This window comes from Triticum dicoccoides, unplaced genomic scaffold, assembly GCF_002162155.2.
Source record: "Triticum dicoccoides isolate Atlit2015 ecotype Zavitan unplaced genomic scaffold, WEW_v2.0 scaffold155085, whole genome shotgun sequence".
Classification (NCBI taxonomy): Eukaryota; Viridiplantae; Streptophyta; class Magnoliopsida; order Poales; family Poaceae; genus Triticum; species Triticum dicoccoides.
Window position 1 is genome coordinate 22,149 of NW_021210747.1, and position 9,231 is coordinate 31,379.

Here is a 9,231-nt window from a genome sequence, read left to right on the forward strand (position 1 = left end):
GAGCAAAAAAAACTCAATTTGCACATCAGCGGGCCAACTGGAAAGCAGAAAGTCCAGCTTTGCAAGACATGATACATTGGCCTTGCAATGCTTATGATACTCATAAGTGACAAGCACAAATATGGAGAAGGAAAGAATCCATATTTGTTTAATTCATGAGGGATCAATCCCCACCGGAAATCATGCACTTAAATCTACTATTAGAAATCTCTAGAGAACACGAGTCACCATTTAGCAAATTAAGATGGTTAAAGCCGTTGGAGCAAGGCATAGGAATGTCATGTGTTAGCCTATGCAAGGATGTTGTATGGAAAACATTAAGTTGTAAATAAACCCTTCTCAGCCATTGTTCTTTCATCAAGTTGGAAGCCATCAAGTCTATATGAAATAAATATATTTGTACATATTCCTTATTTTGCAGATTTGCAGTAGAAGGCAAAAAGTGATGCTATAAAGTGCATAGCTCTCTGACCAACTAAACCTCTATGCAAAGCACAAATCTTAGTAGGTTTACCATGGAATAGGCAATCACAATTTTTTCAAGTACTTTTAAAGCTCCACCCTGCATCCAGCCACCAAATGATGGTATAAAAACAATGGTAATGCAGTATTAGTTCCATATATCCATTGAGAAAAGGGGATCAAGAAACCAACATAAATCTGAACAAGAGAGGTCTTGACCTTGGCATCCAGAGCTTGCAGCTGGTCACCCAATCATACATCTTAATCAACGAGCTACTGAAGCTGACAGGAACAGAGGAGCCTAGCAACAATAAAAAAAACATATTAAGATACCAGTGAGAGCAATGGCGACCACTACCAACCCGCTGTTACATAATTATTGGAATTTGACACCTAATGTTCTTGTGGGGATTACTGGTGACTTTGCCTGCCTTGACTTACTATTTGTACAACAACTTACGGTGGATATTGTTTTCATGAGGTAATTGTTTTGTAACATTATTATATGAAATGTAAGGAACAAAATTCAATGTGCAGACCTCTGTATTATATGGAGAGCAAAAGAAAAAGTTCACTCCTGTGCTATGTGATGTAACTGGTCTACAAGTCTAGAACACACCATTATCTAGTGTTTTGCAAAGGAGAACTTCATTTCAACTCTACACGCCACCATGTGGCTCCTTGTTATGGTTATTTTAATAGAGACAGATTTGGCATCACAGCAAAGTCTAATTTCCTAGTCAAGTTCTTCGTTATATATGACATTGTTTCTGTATAACCCTATGTATTTGGTAGTCGTTCAACCTGCAGATTTTAGAAATATATTTGGTGGAGTACTTCCATTGGAGAGACTCAGCTGGAACTTGGAGATGATATTAATTTTGTAAAACAAAATTTGGTTTCTTGGTTGAAGTGGTTAATTCCATGGAAGTGAGACACATCAGCTTTGAGAGGATGCATCAAATAGAAAAAATGGTATTGTTTACATGCTTCAGTTTACACGTGACACTAGCCAAAGGAAATTAACCAAATTAACATATCTTTTTTCAAGTTAATAGCAAGTTAGCAACTACAACTTCACAATAACTCAACCAGAACACAAGCTTTTTTCAGAGAACTTGATGAAGCAGCTGTGTGTGCACCTGCAGTTCTACGTATCAGCTGTGACTGTCAACCATTGGTCTCTGAAGTGTCTTGCCTTACAAGGGAAAGTTTGAGCATACATACTGAATCAATTAATATGGACGATGGCTGCCGTCACATCATCCGGCGAGACTCCACCACCAGTTGCCTGCACGGTTACCCTGTGAACTAGAGGATCAGGAAAAGGAGACATGAACAAGGTTGTGCACGAGGCAACTACAAGAATCACCAACGTGTAAACCCAAGAAGAAACTTGTAGCAAGATCATCACCTGTAAATAATAAATTGGAGCACCAGATTAGTCAAAAATTTAGGAGGAGATGACTAAAAGAAAGAACATCGGAACACAACATAACAGAAGGCAAAACAAACCAAGGCAGCCTCTTGCGATGTGATTCCCCGACCGCTCCTGCCGCTACGGCCGGTGAGCCCCCTCAACTACCGGCCCCGCCAGCATGCGCCACTCCACCAACCCTGTTGCTTCCGACTATAGGTGCCAGATTCGCCACGGCCTTCCTACTCGGGGGCGAGCAGAGATGGGCGGAACAATTCCGGGCGACGGTGGGGAGGACCATCGATGGCCGCAAGAGCGGAGGTGACTTTGTCCGGCTGTGCGTGTGGCAGTGGCTAGGAACCCTAGCGTCGCGATCGATGGCGTCCCTATCGTCCACCTCCATGGATCTGGATTGAGAAGAGAAAGGGGAAGGAGACGAGACCACGAAGAGGGGGGCTGGGATGGGGAGGGGAGGCGGCGGCATACTATGGGTCGAGGGGAGTCTTGGAGTGGACGACTCAGTGTGGAGTTCCTTCGCAGGGAAGAAAAGGACACGAGTATGTTTCTCTTCTTGTTTTTTCTCTCGTGAATGCGTTTTCATCCTGGGCACAGTGAAAATCGGCGTGGACACCACCAGCGCTCGACCTTCATGCGACGCTTATTGTGTTGGATTTGGCAAGGAACTGTTTAATCCTTTTAATTAGAATAACACATATCTTGAGGATGATAAACTATTCTACTACACGACAAGGGCTAGAGTATTGATGTGCATCCACATGTCAAACAATTGTCGATCTAGTACTCATGAAAAAAACAAGTGTTTATAAGCGCATTATTGTTGCCATTGGTGACCAATATCCGAATCATCATATTCCTTTAATGCATAATCGATAGTATTGATGTTTGATTGCATATGGTGCCCATGCAAGTGGCAAAGAATCTTCGCTCCTTGAAAAATTATTTGATCTATAATGGGACTAGATAGAAAGTGTTAAGTGTCACCAACTTATACCAATAATAGTCTAATGTTGATTATCTTCAAATAATGTGCTACTTTAACTTTAGCAAATAATTGTCTAGCACTAATTATTTTCAGATAAGTGGCTAGCTTTAAGTACTTCTAGTTAGAATCACATATACCTTCAAACTAAAAAGTTATTCTACATGTAAATTCTAGATTTTGTGTCGAGACTATATGTGTCTATCTACATGCTAGAGAAGGAACTATGATGAAAATCTCACACGAGTCAATTGGATCAACTTAAATTTTAAGTAAGGCTCTAAAAATAAAAGGATTCATCCATGTTATGTCCCCCCCCCCACCCACACACCCACACACCCACACAAAAGAAGAAGAGAAAAGGCAATATGTCGACTTCATCATCGCCATCAACAGGCACCGGCCGACACCATGTGTCCATTTTACTATCAACTTCCTATATAGCCTAATTAACATTGATGTTGACCGTATATGTCATAACCATGAAAGTGACGAAGTATAGTCGCCATTCTCTAGAAAAGTACAATTTGTGTGTGTGTGTGTGTGTGAGAGAGAGAGGGGGGGGGGAGGGGGGAGTTGGCCGAAAATTTGAATTTCTGAATGATATTTTTCATAAATGAATGTCGGGTTATCCGTGCGACTGCAACTGGTCTGTGGCTCCACTCCGGTGATTGGTGGTATCTTGGCAGAACTACCAGTCAATCCCCTATCAGGAAGAAACTGCACAACATGATCATCTTAGTCGTGTGATCCATCGTGTAAGGAAATAAACAATTGGGTGTTCGTGAACAAGCTCTGTCTTGTCGATCGTCATTGCAAGCCCAAGTTAGCATTTAGGTGTGGGCCCAAACAGCCAGAAAGGAAAAAATAAACTAAAATGGGTAATTAGTGGCACCAATTTTGCTAAATTGGACAAAAATGTGAAAAGCACTTCTAAATGAGGCATTTTGTCACAACCATGAAACTAGGGGATAAAAAGTGAAATCCGCTCATTTTCTTATTTTGAATGCTGAATATTGGTTTTTGTGAAAATGAATTTTTGGCATAAATCAAATGATGCCAAAAATGACTTTCGTCCGCTCTATATATAAAGCAACAATCAACATAGAACTCAGTGCAACAAACCACACACCCAAGAGAAGATACATAGGTCCCAAAGTACAACTACAACACCCCAACCAAAGCCATGAAGGCAAAACATGAACAATAAGGAACGTTGTGAAGTCGATGGAGCCCTTAACCGAGCCAACAACAAAGAGGCAAAGGTGATAGCCGGCGAACTGAGAGTGCCAAGGCGGTGCCTTCAGGAAGATTACACCTCTAGAGTGCCGCAATCTCCCTATCCAAAGGATCAAGATTTTTCATGCGAAGCACCCAAACGATCAATACAAGGATAGTTTGTTCCATGAGCACACTAACCAATTATATTGTTCACATTTAATTTCTGCAAAAGAAATGCTCACATTTACATATGAGAGGTGATTCCGTCAAAACACCCGTGAGCTCTCGTCGTTTGATCATCTTTGATTTCTCTTAACTGTTTTTCTATGTATGTTAGGGTGGTCACCTTCACCTACGTATGCCAGATTAGTGAGATGACACAAGGAAACACCTGAAATTTGTCGCAAAAACGAAACTGAATAGCTTAATCTCAGTAGGAAATGCGAGGAGACCACACAGTCGCGAGAACCATACGAAGGCGTATGCCCCTCCCTTTTTAGGTGGTGCTAGGCGCCAACTGGCAGCAGGCAGAAAACACTAAGTTAGATGTTTGATGCGCCGATGTGTGACTCTTTGACCTCCTTAAATTAATAGAATCTCCCTTTCCCTGAAAAACAGGCAAGTGTGTTTTTTATATTATAAAGCCATACATGGCAATTTTATTTTTTAGCTTATTCACTCCATATCATTTGTCGCATCAATACTCCTTTGTGGTTAAGTCTTTACTCACGAGCAGTATAACTGGTATGTTTAGATTTCTTTTTTTAGGTAATGGGCAGCTACACCCTTTGGTTCATTCATAATTAATTCATTACATATAATGGTCCTACTTACATCAGGGAACTCATTAATCCAGCAGGACCAAACATCATGCTCTGCCGATTTCGCCAGAACATGTGCTGCCCCATTACATGTACGACTGACATGAATAAAAGTACAAGATACAAACCTTGTCGCACATTTGCTAATATCATGGACTATGGCTCCAATAGGGGACTTATCAAAACCTAAACCCTTGACCTTATTGATCAGTGACATGCAATCAGATGCTACCATGATCTTCCGTATGCCAAGGTTATTGGCAAGGATTAAGGCTTGACGAAGTATATTTTTTTCAAAATTGATAAAAAATATATGTTGAAGAAATCCTTTAAAAGTTGATGGATTTTATTTAAAATTAATGAGCTTTTTTCAAAATTAATGTATTGATTTTTCAAATTCGATGAGAGCAGCTCAGCTAGCGCACACACGGCTAGGGTTAGAGCCACCTCATCTCCATCGAAACTCTATACAGCCCATGGACCTTTTGTTAGGTGTATGTGGCCCATCAGTTATATCATCCTTTGCGTGATGGCTGGCCCATTTGGCTATCATTTTCCTCACATGGTGATGGACAGAGACATGATGGCTGGCCCATTTGGCTATCATTTTCCTCACATGGTGATGGACAGAGACATGATGGCTGGCCCACTTGGCTATCGCTGGAAGCGTCCGCAGTTATGGCCCGACCCATTTTCGGGTTTTCGCTCGCATGCTTCCTGTGTTCGTTTTGGGCAAATCCTATTCGGCGCTGCAGGCGTCGGTTAACGTGCATTTTGTTAACAGGCGCCTGTAGCGCACACCACCTCCCGCCAGTTGGGCCGACCCTTTTAATTTTTCTTCTCATTTCTTAAATCTTAAAAACAATGCGCTCCTGGTGAATCAAATTAGAGACCCCCCTCATGTTACCATGCGTTTACCAACCCGCCACCAAGCTGAATATCGTAAGAAGCAACGTTTCCCTTCTTTTATTCTTTCCTTTTTTGCTTTTTTTCTTTTTCTTTTTTTGTCTTTTTTCCTTTCCTTTTTAAATTTGGATGTACTTTTTGCAAAATTGATGAAGTTTTTATAAATTTGATGAATTTTTTTCAAATCCACTGAACTTTTTTCAGATTCGATGAACGTTTTTCAAATTCGATGAACTTTTCTTCAGATTCGATGAACTTTAAAAAAATTGAAATCGAATGAACTTTTTCCAAAATCGATGAACTTTAATTGAAGATCAATGCACCTTTTCCCATTTTGTGAAATTCATCAACCTTTTTTCAACCAGTGATCTTTCTTTTGTGGACGATTTTTTAATTCCTACTTTCGTCCGCTTTATATATAAAGCAACAATCAACATAGAACTTAGTGCAACAAACCACACACCCAAGAGAAGATACATAGGTGCCAAAGTACAACTACAACACCCCAACCAAATCCATGAAGGCAAAACATGAACAATAAGGAACGTTATGAAGTCGATGGAGCCCTTAACCGAGCCAACAACAAAGAGGCAAAGGTGATAGCCGGCGAACTGAGAGTGCCAAGGCGGTGCCTTCAGGAAGATTACACCTCCAGAGTGCCGCAATCTCCCAATCCAAAGGATCAAGATTTTTCACGCGAAGCACCCAAACGATCAATACAAGGATAGTTTGTTCCATGAGCACACTAACCAATTATATTGTTCACATTTAATTTCTGCAAAAGAAATGCTCACATTTACATATGAGAGGTAATATCATGGACTATGGCTCCAATAGGGGACTTATCAAAACCTAAACCCTTGACCTTATTGATCAGTGACATGCAATCAGATGCTACCATGATCTTCCGTATGCCAAGGTTATTGGCAAGGATTAAGGCTTGACGAAGTATATTTTTTTTTCAAAATTGATAAAAAATAAATGTTGAAGAAATCCTTTAAAAGTTGATGAATTTTATTTAAAATTAATGAGCTTTTTTCAAAATTAATGTATTGATTTTTCAAATTTGATGAGAGCAGCTCAGCTAGCGCACACACGGTTAGGGTCAGAGCCACCTCATCTCCATCGAAACTCTATACAGCCCATGGACCTTTTGTTAGGTGTATGTGGCCCATCAGTTATATCATCCTTTGCGTGATGGCTGGCCCATTCGGCTATCATTTTCCTCACATGGTGATGGACAAAGACATGATGGCTGGCCCATTTGGCTATCATTTTACTCACATGGTGATGGACAGAGACATGATGGCTGGCCCACTTGGCTATCGCTGGAAGCGTCCGCAGTTATGGCCCGGCCCGTTTTCGGGTTTTTGCTCGCATGCTTCCTGTGTTCGTTTTGGGCAAATTATATTCGGCGCTGCAGTCGCCGGTTAACGTGCATTTTGTTAACAGGCGCCTGTAGCGCACACCACCTCCCGCCAGCTGGGCCGACCCGTTTAATTTTTCTTCTCATTTGTTAAATCGCAAAAACAATGCGCTTCTGATGAATCAAACTAGAGACCCCCCTCATGTTACCACGCGTTTACCAACCCTCCACCAGGCTGGATATCATAAGAAGCAACGTTTCCCTTCTTTTATTCTTTCATTTTTTGCTTTTTTTGCTTTTTCTTTTTTCTTTTTTCCATTCGTTTTGAAATTAGGATGTACTTTTTGCAAAATTGATGAAATTTTTATAAATTTGATGAACTTTTTTTCAAATCCACTGAATTTTTTTTAGATTCGATGAACTTTTTTCAATTATGATGATATTTTTCAAATTCGATGAACTTTAAAAAAAAATTGAAATTGAATGAACTTTTTCCAAAATCGATGAACTTTAATTGAAGATCAATGCACCTTTTCCCACTTTGTGAGTTTTATCTTTTAAATTCATCAACCTTTTTTCAACCAGTGATCTTTCTTTTGTGAACGATTTTTTAATTCCTACTTTTAAAAAAAACTTACACATATCTTTTGAATTGTCAATGGTCAACTGGCTAGACCGGTCAATTGGTGAAACTTTTTCCCATAATAGTGAACTTGTTTTATTTTTTCAAATAGTGCCGCTAGAATAGTTCTTAAGCATTGCACGCTGCAATTAATCACTAGTAGGCGAATGGTGCTCCACTCCCCGCGTCGTGCTCCTTTTTTTGGTGGTTTTTGCGCTACAGTATTTCTGTGCACTACGGGCCGGCCCACTAGTTCTCCTGTGAACGCCAGTTCGCTTCAGAGGTGCTTAAGGCGCCGACTAGGACCTCCCCTCGTTCTTTCATGGTGGTTATTTTTTTTCTTGTCACTGTTGTTACGTTGGGTCGTCGCCGAACTGTCTGATTATATCGGGTTTTTTTTCTGTTGTTTTCTTTCTTATGATTTTCTTCATTTCTTCACTATTTTTTTAGGGGTTTCCATTTTCTTCTTTTTTATCACTGGGTTTCTTTGTTTCTTTCTCAATTTTACTTTTTTTGTTTGTTTTTTGTTTGTTTTTTGTTTGTATCTTTCTCGGTTTTTTGCTTGCTTTTTTCTTTCTTTTTATTTGGTTTTGTTTTTTTCTTGCTCGTTTTCATTGGTTTTCCTTGTTTTCTAATACACGATCTACATTTTTCCTTAAAATACATGTTTTGAACACTTTTTTGAACACATGGTCAACAGTTAAAAAATATATGGTGAACATTTTTTAAATACAGAATTAAATTCTTGTAGATATATATGTTTTTATGTCTACTTTTATTTAATATATGTTGTGCATTTTTCCGTAAACATCAGGAATAGTTTTTTATGCACACTTAACATCTTTTAAATACAAGATCAACATTTCTTTCATACACATTGAATATTTTCTGTATACATTATTCATATAGAAGGAAAACATTTTTTACTATAAACACTTAACATTTTTCAAATTCCTGATTAATACTTTTCAAATGCGTGAATAAAAAATTTAAATGCTTGATTAATAATATTCAAATAGGTAATCAGCATTTTCTCATACGCATTGTATAGTGTTTGTATATATTATTCATATTCATTAGAAACATCTTTTGTATACAAATTTAACATTTTTCGAATGCTTGATTAATATTTTTTAAATATATGAAAACTTTTCTCATACACATTGTATATTTTGTGTATCCATGTATACATTAGAAACATTTTTCAAATGCTTGATTAACATTCTTCACAACCTGCTACATTTTTTGAATAGATGATCAAGTTTTTTTCAAACACATTGTATATTTTCTGTATAGATTTTTCATATACATGAGAAAGATTCTTTCTATACACATTTGACATTTTCCAAATGCTTGATTAACATTTTTTAAAGTTTTATGTGAGAGTGTCTTTTGTAATATATATTTTTAGAATAT

General features: G+C 38.7%; 1 long non-coding RNA gene across 1 annotated transcript; it reads right to left on the reverse strand.

The window, feature by feature from the left end:
* On the reverse strand, positions 1 to 2,345 carry LOC119344143. The gene is made up of 5 exons (XR_005166481.1): positions 1,978 to 2,345; positions 1,839 to 1,876; positions 1,605 to 1,766; positions 682 to 763; positions 1 to 562 (listed from the first exon to the last, which is right to left on the reverse strand). It is a non-coding gene; the product is annotated as an uncharacterized LOC119344143 (long non-coding RNA).
* Between the last annotated feature and the right edge of the window lie 6,886 nt (positions 2,346 to 9,231).